The 13453-nt window shown below is 41.1% G+C and overlaps 1 long non-coding RNA gene across 1 annotated transcript; it reads left to right on the forward strand.

The window, feature by feature from the left end:
* Nucleotides 1–1865: 1865 nt before the first annotated feature.
* LOC134224955 (uncharacterized) lies at nucleotides 1866–2328 on the forward strand. The gene is made up of 3 exons (XR_009983119.1): nucleotides 1866–2067; nucleotides 2128–2199; nucleotides 2256–2328. It is a non-coding gene; the product is annotated as an uncharacterized LOC134224955 (long non-coding RNA).
* Nucleotides 2329–13453: the final 11125 nt, after the last annotated feature.

A 13453-nucleotide genomic window follows, 5' to 3' on the forward strand; every position in this document is an offset into this window, starting at 1 on the left:
CCCGAAAAGCCGTCGTCGAAAGGTCATCGGATGTCGAGTCGTGCAATACGCATCGAGGAGGAGGAAAGGCCGTTCTATTCCAGTATGTTCCAGTAGTTCTCTATAACAACGGTATCGAGCTCCGCACTCACGCATTTCTAGACAGTGGATCATCATTAACACTGATGGAGAACAGTTTGGCGGAGGAGTTAAACCTGAATGGTGAGAAGCTTCCTTCTCAATCTCTACCGGCTGATAATCTGTGTGCAAAGTATGTGCACCTGAAATCACTGCCACTGGAATCTTACAGCAACGTTCAACCAAGGATAATGATCGGTGTTAGCAACGCAAGGGTGATGCACGCTTTGGACAGCCGTGAAGGGAACCCAGACGAACCGGTGGCGATTAAGACTCGTCTTGGTTGGACTGTCTATGGCACTTGTCCATCGGCGAGTGTATCAGCTGACAGTACCGCTCCTCTTAGCTTCCATATCTGCTCACATTCCCATGGACCAGATGAAACCCTACACGAAACGGTTAAGAACTATTTCGCACTCGACAGTTTGGGGATCAGAGCTCCGCAGAACCATCTACTTTCCAAGGAAGACGACAGAGCACTATCAATACTGCGCGATATCACCACTTTCCAGAATGGGCGCTATCAAGTTGGTCTACTATGGAAGTTTGACGATGTGCGTCTGCCAAACAATCGATCCATGGCGTTGAGACGTCACTACTGTTTGACGAAGCGGATGGAACGAGAACCACAGTTAGCCGCAACATTGAGAGCGAAAATGGCGGACTACGTCAGCAAGGGTTATATCCGTAAGCTGACATCAGAGGAGTGTCGAGTAACTGGAAGTCGATTTTCCCGGTATTCAACCCCAACAAGCCGGGGATAGTTCGAATTGTCTTCGATACAGCTGCAACTTTCGGAAATGTCTCCCTCAACTCCGTACTGTTAAAAGGGCCTGATCAGCTAAACGCTCTGCCACCAGTCCTGTACAAGTTTAGAGAGCGACGAATTGGCCTAGGAGGTGATGTCGCAGATAAGTTCCATCAGGTGCGGATGTGACCTGAAGATGAACATAGTCAGCGGATCCTGTGGTGTGCCAGCGAAGATACAATGGAACCCAGCGACTACGTGATGCAAGTAGTCACGTTTGGTGCTACCTGCTCGCCTAGCACAGCGCTGCACGTCCTCAATAAGAATGCGTCCCGATTCGAGCTCAGATATCCCACTGCTGTCGATACTATCCGTCATCGTCATTATGTCGACGATATGTTGATTAGCGTTTACACAGTGGTAGAGGCAGTCAAGCTGCCAAACGACGTTTGCTACATTCATCGCAAGGGACACACGTACCTGTGGATGATGACTCGTCACCAGCATTGACCCCAAACCATTTTATTTTGGGATCTTCGAACGGGTCCAAGCCACTAGTCCCGTATACCGATTGTCCGCTGGCACTTCAACAGTCATGGAAGGGGTCAGACGCTTTGGCGAATTCGTTTTGGCGGCGATGGGTATCAGAGTATCTGCCCACAATAACTCGGCGAACCAAATGGTACTATCCTGTGAAGCCAATTGCGGTTGGCGACGTTGTCATTGTGGTGGATCCTCAGTTGGCTCGGAACTGTTGGCCGAAAGGTCGAGTGCTTTCAGTCAAGACTTCATCAGATGGACAAGTACGTTCGGCAGTCGTACAGACAGCTACAGGTATCTATGAAAGGCCAGCAGTGAAGCTTGCCGTGTTGGATGTAGGCACAAAACAAAGTGAGCTGGACCAGGGTCCAACTACTGGAGGGGACTGTTGCGCACACCCTAAGCGTAGCGCAGCACCTACACCCAAACAGCTTTGATAAGTGTGCCTCCAACGGCAATTTATATCTACTACGAGGGCCTGTCGACGAGATGCTGCTTGGTAGTATGAGGTGGAGAACAAATGTCAAGAGCAAACGGTGTGATGATGACGAGCAGAAAAGCATGATTAAGTGATTCGATAAAGTTTGTTCCTAAAATAGTTCCTAAAATTTGTTATTTGCTATTCTAAATTGTAAATCAACTTCAAATAACTATCTAAAACGGTAAGATGTTACGACACACAACATTAAAACTTAGGTAACTAAAATAAATACTTTATACAGTGACACCAAGTGACCCAGAAAGCTGATCCTGCATGCAAAGGACTCAGTCCGTTAATTCACGTAAAATTAGAGGTAATTAAGCCTAATAAGTTAAAAGAATCTAAAATAACGTTTGCTTAAAATTAAAGATTTGGTAGTCACGATTGCCATCGTTAGAAGACGAAACGAAACATAGACAGTTCAGTAAAACCTACAAACGTAAGTCGTGTTAATTTGTAACCTAAAAATGTAAAACAATCAAACTAATGTTATTGCAGGAAAAATTTAATCACGGTGCAAATAAAACTAGATTTAAATTTTTGGAAAGTGTTTCCATTGTTGCAATCGCAACAGCCTGTCCACGTTAAATTTCGGACACCCATCATCCAATGCGATTTTTTTAAATTTTCACAAATCACTGAGGAGATCAATTTACACGACAGTTGAATCTCTCCGCTTTTTGTTATTTTTTCAGCGGGTTTTCTTTCTTGTCCAAAGAGATAAAATGGCTACAAATCAGTTGGACATTGTCTCAGTGTCCGAAATTCAACGTGGACAGGCTTTAAATTCGATTTGTTCATTTTCTTCATGGATTAATTCTAACTGAATTCTTAGTTCGATATGAGCAGAGCTGTTTGCAATACGGAAGCGGGCTTGTAGTCATATGGCTACTGCTTTTGCCTCATACGCAGGAGGTCCCAGGTCCGTTACATTGTCCTACTTTGTATCTTTCTCTATATTTCTCATATTCTAGCAATCGCTAGCCGTTTCCATTTCTATTCCTATACTTTCAACTTGACTATTCTAGCAGTATCTGCTAGAATTGGAAATGAACTAAAAAGTTCGTTTCCTCTACATCCAACTAGAAATTCCATCAGTTGCCTTCTCCTATCTATCACATTGGCAGCTCGTTAACCAAGACGGACCTCTGCCTCTCGAACCTAACCCAAAAAATAAAAACCCAGATTAATCCACCTAGCGGTGATGGTGCCTTTCTCGTTCGTTCAAAAGGTTTGGAAAAATCTCAAATAATACCAATATGTGGATTGGTCTTATTTTTCATATTTTTTTATATGTATAAAAAAAATTCTCGCCAAACGCAATTTGTTGCAAACAAATCGGATGAGCATAAGAGCAAAAAATGGCATTTTATTTTGTAGTTTTAAAATTAGTATTTTCGTCATAACTTTTGACCCAATTGTACGACCCGGCCAAGTTTCTATAGGAAACAATGGGACAAGATTCTGCGTCGAATGCAATCTGTTGCGAGCGACCTGAGAAGCACACATATTGCACATCAATCACATTAACTTATATATGACCGGATTCAGTAACTATATGGTTACTGCAACCAGATTTGTTGAACTTGTGTTGCTTGGGGAGGAATAGATGAAGTCTAAGTGCTAAAAAAAAGAGCTAGACTTTTTTGAACTCTTTTGCGTTGCGTTGCGTTGCGTTGTAACGGAGTATTTCGTAGATTGCATACTAATAGCTGTCATGTATATTCTTTAAATTTCTTACTCCAACTGCTTATAGATTACTACTTGGGATTTAATAGCAATCCAATTGGAGGTCCAAAATGATAAAGCATGAAAGCTACCATTGCCGGCCACGCCCATCTTCTCCGTTACTAGGGAAAGGAAGGAAATGATGATATGACATCTACTTAACGAGAGGCCAGCGACTCACCGACGCCCTCATATATGTCAAGGAGTTGGATGGTTGGTAGGGTATATAGTTAAGGAGTATCATCATAAGCAAATGATATAATAAGTTTGTATGGACGTTGGGAGTGATCATGCTAAGAAATTTATGTCACTCCATTGTTGATTTCCTTGGGATGGGGCAAAGCTATTAAACTTGCCCTGGCTAATTAGCCTAGGTTTAAGCGCCATTGTTCGCTCTCTGAAACGAGAATAAAAATATGTTAAATGTCCCTTCCCCCAATTTGTTTCCAATTGAGATTTTTTTTTAATATAGAGAGAAGTTTTAATATATACCCTTAACAATAACGAGAATGAAACATGTAACCTGAAGGAATGATTTTTCTTAAAGTAGGAAAAACAAACTATTGATTCGCATTTATTCAACGAGAAATATTGTTTAAAGATCTATCAGGCGATTAAGTCTGTATGAGCAACACAACTAAAATTCAAGCTGATTCAACCTAGAGATGAATTGATTCACACATATTTTATTGAACAATTATCCAATGTGAAAATATGCAATAAATTACTTGTCCGAGCTGGAATTTAGCTTATAAATGAAAGGTAATAAAACCGGGAGAGTAATTAAATAAAGAAATGTTTGTGTTACACTGAAATGATACAAAATAATAATGTAAATATGACGGAGACTAGGGCTGAAAGTCTCCTTAATAAAGATACAAAAAAATGTAAATAAAAGCTCATTAATTCTTTTTCAGGGAAGAGTTTGAGTCTTATGGTTTGTTTGTTGTATCTTTGGTTTTAGGCATACAATGGGCAAAATGCTAATACAAGGCAAAAAAACCCACCATTTCCAAATCTTAAATCGTAACTCGTAGATCTTAATGTGGTTGAAATCGAATATCAAAGACAAAAATAACGGAGAACTAAATGGCAAATGGATGATAAGGATAATCGGAAAGATCTCACCGAATTTTGAAGCCGTTTCATCGTGGAAAATCAGGAAGCATTTGTTTGAGATATCCGAGGTCCATCTTCTTGTTTGAACTGATAAATACATAAAAATGTCATTTTGAGGAGGAAATGGTTGAGTCCTTGGGCACATATAATATATTCTTGTGTAAAGCGCCCCTACAATCTCAAGATCGGCAAGCCAGTCACTTTTCACTATCATTGAAAATTAGTTCACTTTAAAAAAAAAACCACTACTGATTTTTCGACATATTGTAGAACTTGCAGAGAAATCTTTCACCTTTTTCTCGAATTTCCAAATATTCAAAAATAATGGCAGCGAAATGCTGCTGTCCAGAAACACCGCTAGACTTTTTTGAACTCTTTTTCACAATAAATAGTAATTTGACCATAACATCTAAGCCCATAGTCCGATCTGGCCAATTTTCAATAAGAAAATATGAGACATTCTGCTTCGAATGCAATTTAATACGAGCAAATCGGTTGAGGATAAGTGCCCGAAAAATGAGTGACATTTTTTAGCGATTTTTCCATAAAAAAAATGGTATAATTTTCGATCCCATAGTCCGATATGGCCAATTTTCAATAGGAAACAACGGGACAGGATTCTACGTCGAATGCAACTTGCTGTGAGCAAATCGGTTGAGGATAAGTGCCCGAAAAATGAGTGACATTTTTTACACGATGTTTTCGTATGATTTTGTGTTTTGGCCATAACTTTTGATCCCATAGTCCGATCTGGCCAATTTCGAATAGGAAACAATGGGACAGGATTCTGCGTCGAATGCAACTTGTTGCGAGCAAATCGCTTGAGGATAAGTGCCCGAAAAATGAGTGACATTTTTAACGCGATTTTTTCGTAGGATTTTGTATTTTGGCCATAACTTTCGATCCCATAGTTCGATCTGGCCAATTTAAAAAAGGAGACAGTGGGACAGGATTCAGCGTCGAATGCAACTTGAGGCGCGCAAATCGGTTGAGGATAAGTGTCCATAAAATGAGTGACATTTTTTACACGATGTTTTCGTATGATTTTGTGTTTTGGCCATAACTTTTGATCCCATAGTCCGATCTGGCCAGTTTCAAATAGGAAACAATGGGACAGGATTCTGCGTCGAATGCAACTTGTTGCGAGCAAAGCGGCCAAGGATAAGTGCCCGAAAAATGAGTGACATTTTTTACGCGATTTTTTCGTATGATTTTGTATTTTGGCCATAACTTTCGATCCCATAGTTCGATCTGGCCAGTTTCAAATAGGAAACAATAGGACACAATTCTGCGTCGAATGTAACTTGTTGCGAGCAAATCAGTTGAGGATAAGTGTCCGAAAAATGAGTGACATTTTTACGCAATTTTTCGTATGAATTTGTATTTTTGCCATAACTCTCGATCCCATAGTCCGATCTTGCCAATTTCAAATAGGAAACAATGGGACAGGATTCTGCGTCGAATGCAACTTGTTGCGAGCAAATCGGTTGAGGATAAGTGCCCAAAAAATGAGTGACATTTTGTTGAGTAGTTTTGCGCACACACACACACACACATACACACACACACACACACACACACACACACACAGACATCACCTCAATTCGTCGAACTGAGTCGATTGGTATATAACACTATGGGTCTCCGGGCCTTCTATAAAAAGTTTGTTTTTGGAGCGATCATATAGCCTTTACCGTATACTTAGTATACGAGAAAGGCAAAAAAAGTCCGTATGAACCCGTGGCAAGTGCAGAGGTAGGGTAAGACGGTATAATATGCCCCCCCTAAGGCAACTCCTTGATAACTTTTTACTTTTCAACGCAATTTATGCAAACTTTGTGGTATTTGGTAGTGCAGGAAGTCACAAATGCATTGCCCGTGAGTAGTCACATAAAAATATTACAGATAACACGTAATAAAGCTTTTTGAAAAGTCGTGAAAAATGAAATTTAAAAGTGCCTGGGCAATACGCCCCACCTCAACCAAAATCATTTAATAGCCCTTCATTAGTATTTTATCAATCCCATAATAAAAAGGCTACAAATCCTTATGCGCTTGACAATAAAAAACCAACATTGGTCCATCCAAGCAGGTATGAATTACATTTCAATATTTTCCATACAATTTGGAAGCAACTGCTGCATGCTCGCTGCGCTTGTGTCCAGTTGGTAAGGGCATATCGTCCTGCCTACACTGGGGCGTATTGGCCAGTGAAACATGTTTTCGAAAATCGTTACATTTTTGAAGATGGAAGCAATTTTATATCATATTAAGCACTGAGAAAAGCAATTTTGTTGCCCAGTGCAAGTTTTGCGGACAGTATGCCAGAGTCGCTCCAGAATGTTCAGCAAACAAACATTAAAAGTTACATCAAAACTGTGACTTTTTGTATTTTGTAAATATTTTCATTAAGTAATACAAAAATATTCCCATATTCACATAGGATGATGGTTTTACAAATATTTATAGGTACCAACTGAATTTGACCCTTAGTTAGTTATAGTTTTCTAGAAATCAAAGGAGGGCGTTTTGGCCAGGTGGGGCGCATTATACCGTCTTACCCTATATTCGGCTTGCATTGGGCGAGTGATTGCATAATCATTTCCTCATTTCCTTTTTTCCGCGCTTTGGCAAGATGGTCTTCAAACCTTGTTTCTTTGAAGGAAGTAGAGAATTCAGAGATTCCCCCTGCCTCTTGTTTTTGTTAATACTCATTGCTGAGCCTGAAGTCCTGACCTTCTAAGTGTTTTTTTTTTCAGAACGGTGTCCTTGCAGAATTACCACCGCTTGCTTGCCGGAATTTTACTTCCGCAAACGTGTCCAACGTAAAACGAAGGCACGGGTGCAAGCAAAGATTGTAACCGAATCACTAGGTACAAATATAACTGAAAAGCAAACTGTTGAGATTAAAATAGCTTTGGGTAGTATTGTAAACTTCCTTCAGCAAAGACAAAAATAAACTGCATAGCGCGAGAGTACGCATTGTACGGTCTGCCAATTGATTTGATGAAGAAGTAGGCTGACTATGTCATTGCACGTTTTGAATAATAATGCGATGTTTGTCAATAATCGTACCGAAGAAGGGTAGAAGACCCAATAGTGGGGGACTAATCTCGGTAAACCGCTATTTTTGCCTTTCTCGTATACTAAGTATACGGTAAAGGCTATATGATCGCTCCAAAAACAAACTTTTTATAGAAGGCCCGGAGACCCATAGTGTTATATACCAATCGACTCAGTTCGACGAATTGAGGTGATGTCTGTGTGTGTGTGTGTGTGTGTGTGTGTGTGTGTATGTGTGTGTGTGTGTGTGTGTGTGTGCGCAAAACTACTGAAAAAAATGTCACTCATTTTTCGGGCACTTACCCTCAACTGATTTGCTCGCAACAAGTTGCATTCGACGCAGAATCCTGTCCCATTGTTTCCTATTTGAAATTGGCCAGATCGGACTATGGGATCGAAAGTTATGGCCAAAATACATTTTCATATGATACAGCCGCGTACGAAATGTCTCCCTTTTCTCGGGCACTCGCTCTCACCCGATTTTCTCGCAACAAGTTGCATTCGACGCAGAATCCTGTCCCATTGTTTCCTATTTGAAATTGGCCTGATCGGACTATGGGATCGAAAGTCATTGCCAAAATACAAATTCATACGAAAAAATCGCGTAAAAAATGTCACTCATTTTTCAGGCACTTACCCTCAACCGATTTGCTCGCAACAAGTTGCATTCGACGCAGAATCCTGTCCCATTGTTTCCTATTTGAAATTGGCCAGATCGGACTATGGGATCGAAAGTTATGGCCAAAATACAAATTCATACAATAAATCGCGTAAAAAATGTCACTCATTTTTCGGGCACTTACCCTCAACCGATTTGCTCGCAACAAGTTGCATTCGACGCAGAATCCTGTCCTATTGTTTGCTATTTGAAATTGGCCAGATCGAACTATGGGATCGAAAGTTATGGCCAAAATACAAATTCATACAATAAATCGCGTTTATTGTATGATTCGACGCAGAATCCTGTCCCATTGTTTCCTATTTGAAATTGGCCAGATCGGACTATGGGATCGAAAGTTATGACCAAAATACAAATTCATACGAAAAAATCGCGTAAAAAATGTCACTCATTTTTCGGGCACTTACCCTCAACCGATTTGCTTGCAACAAGTTGCATTCGACGCAGAATCCTGTCCCATTGTTTCCTATTTGAAATTGGCCAGATCGGACTATGGGATCAGAAGTTATGGCCAAAATACAAATTCATACGAAAAAATCGCGTAAAAAATGTCACTCATTTTTCGGGCACATATCCTTAACCGATTTGCTCACAACAAGCTGCATTCGACGCAGAATCCTGTCCCATTGTTTCCTATTTGAAATTGGCCAGATCGGACTATGGGATCAGAAGTTATGGCCAAAATACAAATTCATACGAAAAAATCGCGTAAAAAATGTCACTCATTTTTCGGGCACTTACCCTCAACCGATTTGCTCGCATCAAGTTGCATTCGACGCAGAATCCTGTCCCATTAATTCCCATTTGAATTTGGCCAGATCGGACTATGGGATCAAAAGTTATGGCCAAAATACAAATTCATACGAAAAAATCGCGTGAGAAATGTCACTCATTTTTCGGGCTTTTATGCTCAACCGATTTGCTCGCAACAAGTTGCATTTGACGCAGAATCCTGTCCCATTGTTTCCTATTTGAAATTGGCCAGATCGGACTATGGGATCGAAAGTTATGGCCAAAATACAAATTCATACGAAAAAATCGCGTAAGAAATGTCACTCATTTTTCGGGCACATATCCTTAACCGATTTGCTCACAACAAGTTGCATTCGACGCAGAATGTCTCATATTTTCTTATTGAAAATTGGCCAGATCGGACTATGGGCTTGGATGTTATGGTCAAATTACTATTTATTGTGAAAAGAGTTCGAAAAGTCTAGCTCACTTTTTTAGCACTTAGACTTCATCTATTGACGCTCGCAACAGATTGCATTCGACGCAGAATCTTGTCCCATTGTTTTCTATTGAAAATTGGCTAGATCGGACTATGGGATCGGAAATTATGGCTGAAACACCATTTTTGCCTTTTTATACGAAAAGGCTGTATGTTCGCTCCAAAACCAAACTTTTACAGAAGGCCTGGAGACTCATAGTGTTATATACGTATAAGCTCGACGAACTGCGATGATGTCTGTGTTTGTGTGTGCGCGCACCAAAAGTGCGAAAAGTTTAGCTCACTTTTTTGGAACTTATCCTCAACCGATTTAATTCCAACTATAGATAGTAGAATATATAGATGAGCGAAAGCATGGCTGAGTCGATTTTTCTGCCCGTGCACACGCACATATGACGTCACAGCCCTTAACGTTTCCATTGAAATCGTGACGTCATGCTCGTTTGGAGACACGTTTGACAGTTCGTTTGGAGGCAGAGGATTTATCTTCACTCATCTATATATTCCACTATCTATAATTCCACCAAGTTTCATTCCTGTCGTATTGTTTTCTATTGAAAATTTGGACCATGGGCACAGAAATTATGGCCAAAATATACTATGTGTTATAAAAAAGCGAGTAAAAAAGTCTAGCTGACTTTTAATGGACTACCCTCAACCGATTTACTCACAACAAATTGCATTAGATGCGGAATCCTGTTCTATTTAGAAAGTTGGCCAGATTGGACTATTACCTTAGAAATTATGGCCAAAATACTTTTTGCCTTTCTTGTGCAACAAAGTTGTACCGAAAGGCTATAGTTTCTTTCCGAAAACGAACTATCGGATGATTCCACACTGATACACTTCCTCCCTCTTCATACGGGAGTTTGGCAGAAAGACGGTCATGAGATTTATATCATAACAAATATTGCCCTCCGCTCGCTTGATGGGAATGACATTTTCGTTTTCTTGTTGTGTAGTCGGAGCTTCAGTTCAATTCACATCCAAAAGTGATATCCTTAAAATATATGACTGGGTAAAATAAAACAGAGGTATGTACGTCAAAAAGATTGGAAAAGGAAACAAAAATGTCGAAATTCTTATTAGCATATTGTAGATCAAGCTGAAAACCGAACCGAGGTCTCGCGACAATCGCATTTTCTCGCATTTCCGGATGTTGCAACTGCATCGCGAGTAGTGCGCAACTAACTGTGCCATAGTCGGGCACCACTCGCGATGCAGTCTCGACATCCGGGAATGGGACAAAATATGATTTTCGGTTTTCAACTGGATCTACCATATCTTGGCCATAAATAATCTGATTTGCATAGAACGGACAAAGAAATTTGTCTTTTTTACTCCGAGCTACTAGCTCATCTGTTTTCAAGCACACACATTGTACGAAGGTCGAGAAAGGCACCATCACCGCTAGGTGGATTAATCTGGTTTTTGCTTACACCTCGTTTTTACTTCATTTGGGTACCCTTGAATACGTATTCAAAGGTCATCAATTATAATTTAAACGAAGAGAGCTCCATTCGCTGCAGAACCCATCATTGTTTCCTAAACTGGTGCCTCCAATTATTGATGCAGTGTTCCAGTAGTTGCGGTGTTTTACAATTCGTGTTCTCATAGTTGTGAATCCTGTTGTTCTGTTATGGGACTTGCAACTATAGGAACATTACCGCAAAGAATAGAAAAAAATAATATATTTTAGTGATACTTTGCCGATGTTGATGCAATTGTCAACCTGTTTCTTCTTCTTTTTCGTGTAATGACCGTCAACAAATTGATAGACTCATACGTCTCTTGTGGTTGGTCCCGTTCGTGCCACGTGCTTTCATCTGGTGCGTACTGTGGTGCTGTGCAGCTGTCGTCAATAGAAGTTGAGTATTATCCCTCGTTGTTTCCCCCTATTCCAATCGTCGATAACTTTATGATAGTTTTATTTTAGTTAGTTAGTAGGTAGTAGTTAGTTTCTCTCATTTACCATCCCTGTAGTGCTTTTCAGTAGGGGAACTGTACCGGTTTTGGCCATGTTCCTAATTTGGCCAATTTTGCGAATAACTCCAAAAATAAATTAATTCGCAAGGGTTTTATTAGTTCAAACAAGAGATATATCTCTCACGCGTCAACGCTGCTTTCAACTGATCGATTATTTTGAAAAAATATGTATTTTTCAGGGTTGGCCAAATTAGGCACTAAGTTGGCCAAAACCGGTGCACTTCCCCTATTATTAGAATTAGTTTTTTTTACTCTCTACTTGTGATAAGGTTCGTTAAAAATTGTGTGTGTGTGCCTCACTGCAGCGGAATAGTTTCCGCAATGCACGAAGGCGAGGACGGCGGGGGTCGTATATCGTATACCCAGTCCGATGATAATTTATTGCGTTCTGGTGTTCCGAGCCAAACCAAAATGGAAATCAGCAACACTGGTACGACCCCTCGCCAGAAGGCCTACCCTCCCGACTTTAATGGGCCATACGTTGTTTTCTTTCGACCCAAAGGAAAACGATTGAATATTAATCAGATCAGTAAGGATCTGGAAAAGCGCTTCTCGTCGGTAACCACCATCGACATGGTCGGTTCCAACAAGTTGAGGGTCACTGTTGGTGATCGTAAGCAGGCTAACGAGATTGTTTCCTGTCAGCTGTTTACGCTTGAATATAAAGTGTATTTGCCGAGTCAGGCAATCGAGATCGCGGGCGTGGTCACCGAAGGGAGTATGACCACCGAAGATATACTTCATGGCGTCGGCCAGTTCAAAAATCGTTCGCTTCCTCCTGCCCCGATACTGGATTGTAGGCAAATACATTTCGTTTCTCAGGAGGGCGAGAAAAAGGTCTACTTGGCTTCTGACTCCTTTTGCGTGACCTTTTTTGGGTCAGCGTTGCCTGATTTTATAGTGGTTGGCGAAGATTGCCTGTTCGGCTATATGTGCCGAGGGTGATGAACTGCATTAATTGCAAGCAGCTGGGCCACACCGCTCAGTACTGCTGCAATAAACCTCGCTGTGCATCGTGTGGGGAGAAACATGAGGACGGCGCATGCAAGACAGCGCCGAAATGCGTTTATTGCAACGAAGGCCCTCCGCATGCTCTCTCCGCCTGCCCTACGTACATACAGCGGCGAGAATACCAGAAGCGGTCTCTACAGCAGCGTTCTCGACAAAGCTACGCCGAGATACTGAAAAAGGCCACTTCGCCTGTTGAAGCAGATAACATCTACTCGTAACTGTCAGTTGATGATCAAGCTTCTGACTCTGAAGTTGGCGAAGGGGTGTCCTTTGTTTTCAAAGGGACATCGAGGAAACGAGGGAAACAGAGCCAGAGACCCTCGAAAAAATCTCGAAAACTGCCACGCATTGTTCCCCAAGCCAACATGGCAAAATCGAAGGTAAGTGGAATTATGCCCAGACGTTCAGCTCCTAGAGTCTTTCTCCAGGAAGAACAGGACTTTCCGCCCCTTCCGGGGACATCTAAAATCCCTGATGTTCCTACTTTTTCAACTTCTCCGTCAGCTGCTGGGCATCGAGAGCAATCCCAGGATGCTCCAATGTTCACGTTTGCTGGCATCGTGGATTTCATCCTTAACTTTTTCAACGCTTCTGACCATGTGACAAACATGGTTAAATCAGTTCTCCCTCTTTTGACACCCCTTTTGAAGCAGCTGGCTTCCAAAATGCCCCTTCTTGAAACATTCGTATCCTTCGATGGCTAACAAGGTCAACGAGGTTAATACGATTTCGGTTCTACAGTGGAACTGT

The sequence above is a fragment of the Armigeres subalbatus genome, chromosome 3 (assembly GCF_024139115.2).
Source record: "Armigeres subalbatus isolate Guangzhou_Male chromosome 3, GZ_Asu_2, whole genome shotgun sequence".
NCBI lineage: Eukaryota > Metazoa > Arthropoda > Insecta > Diptera > Culicidae > Armigeres > Armigeres subalbatus.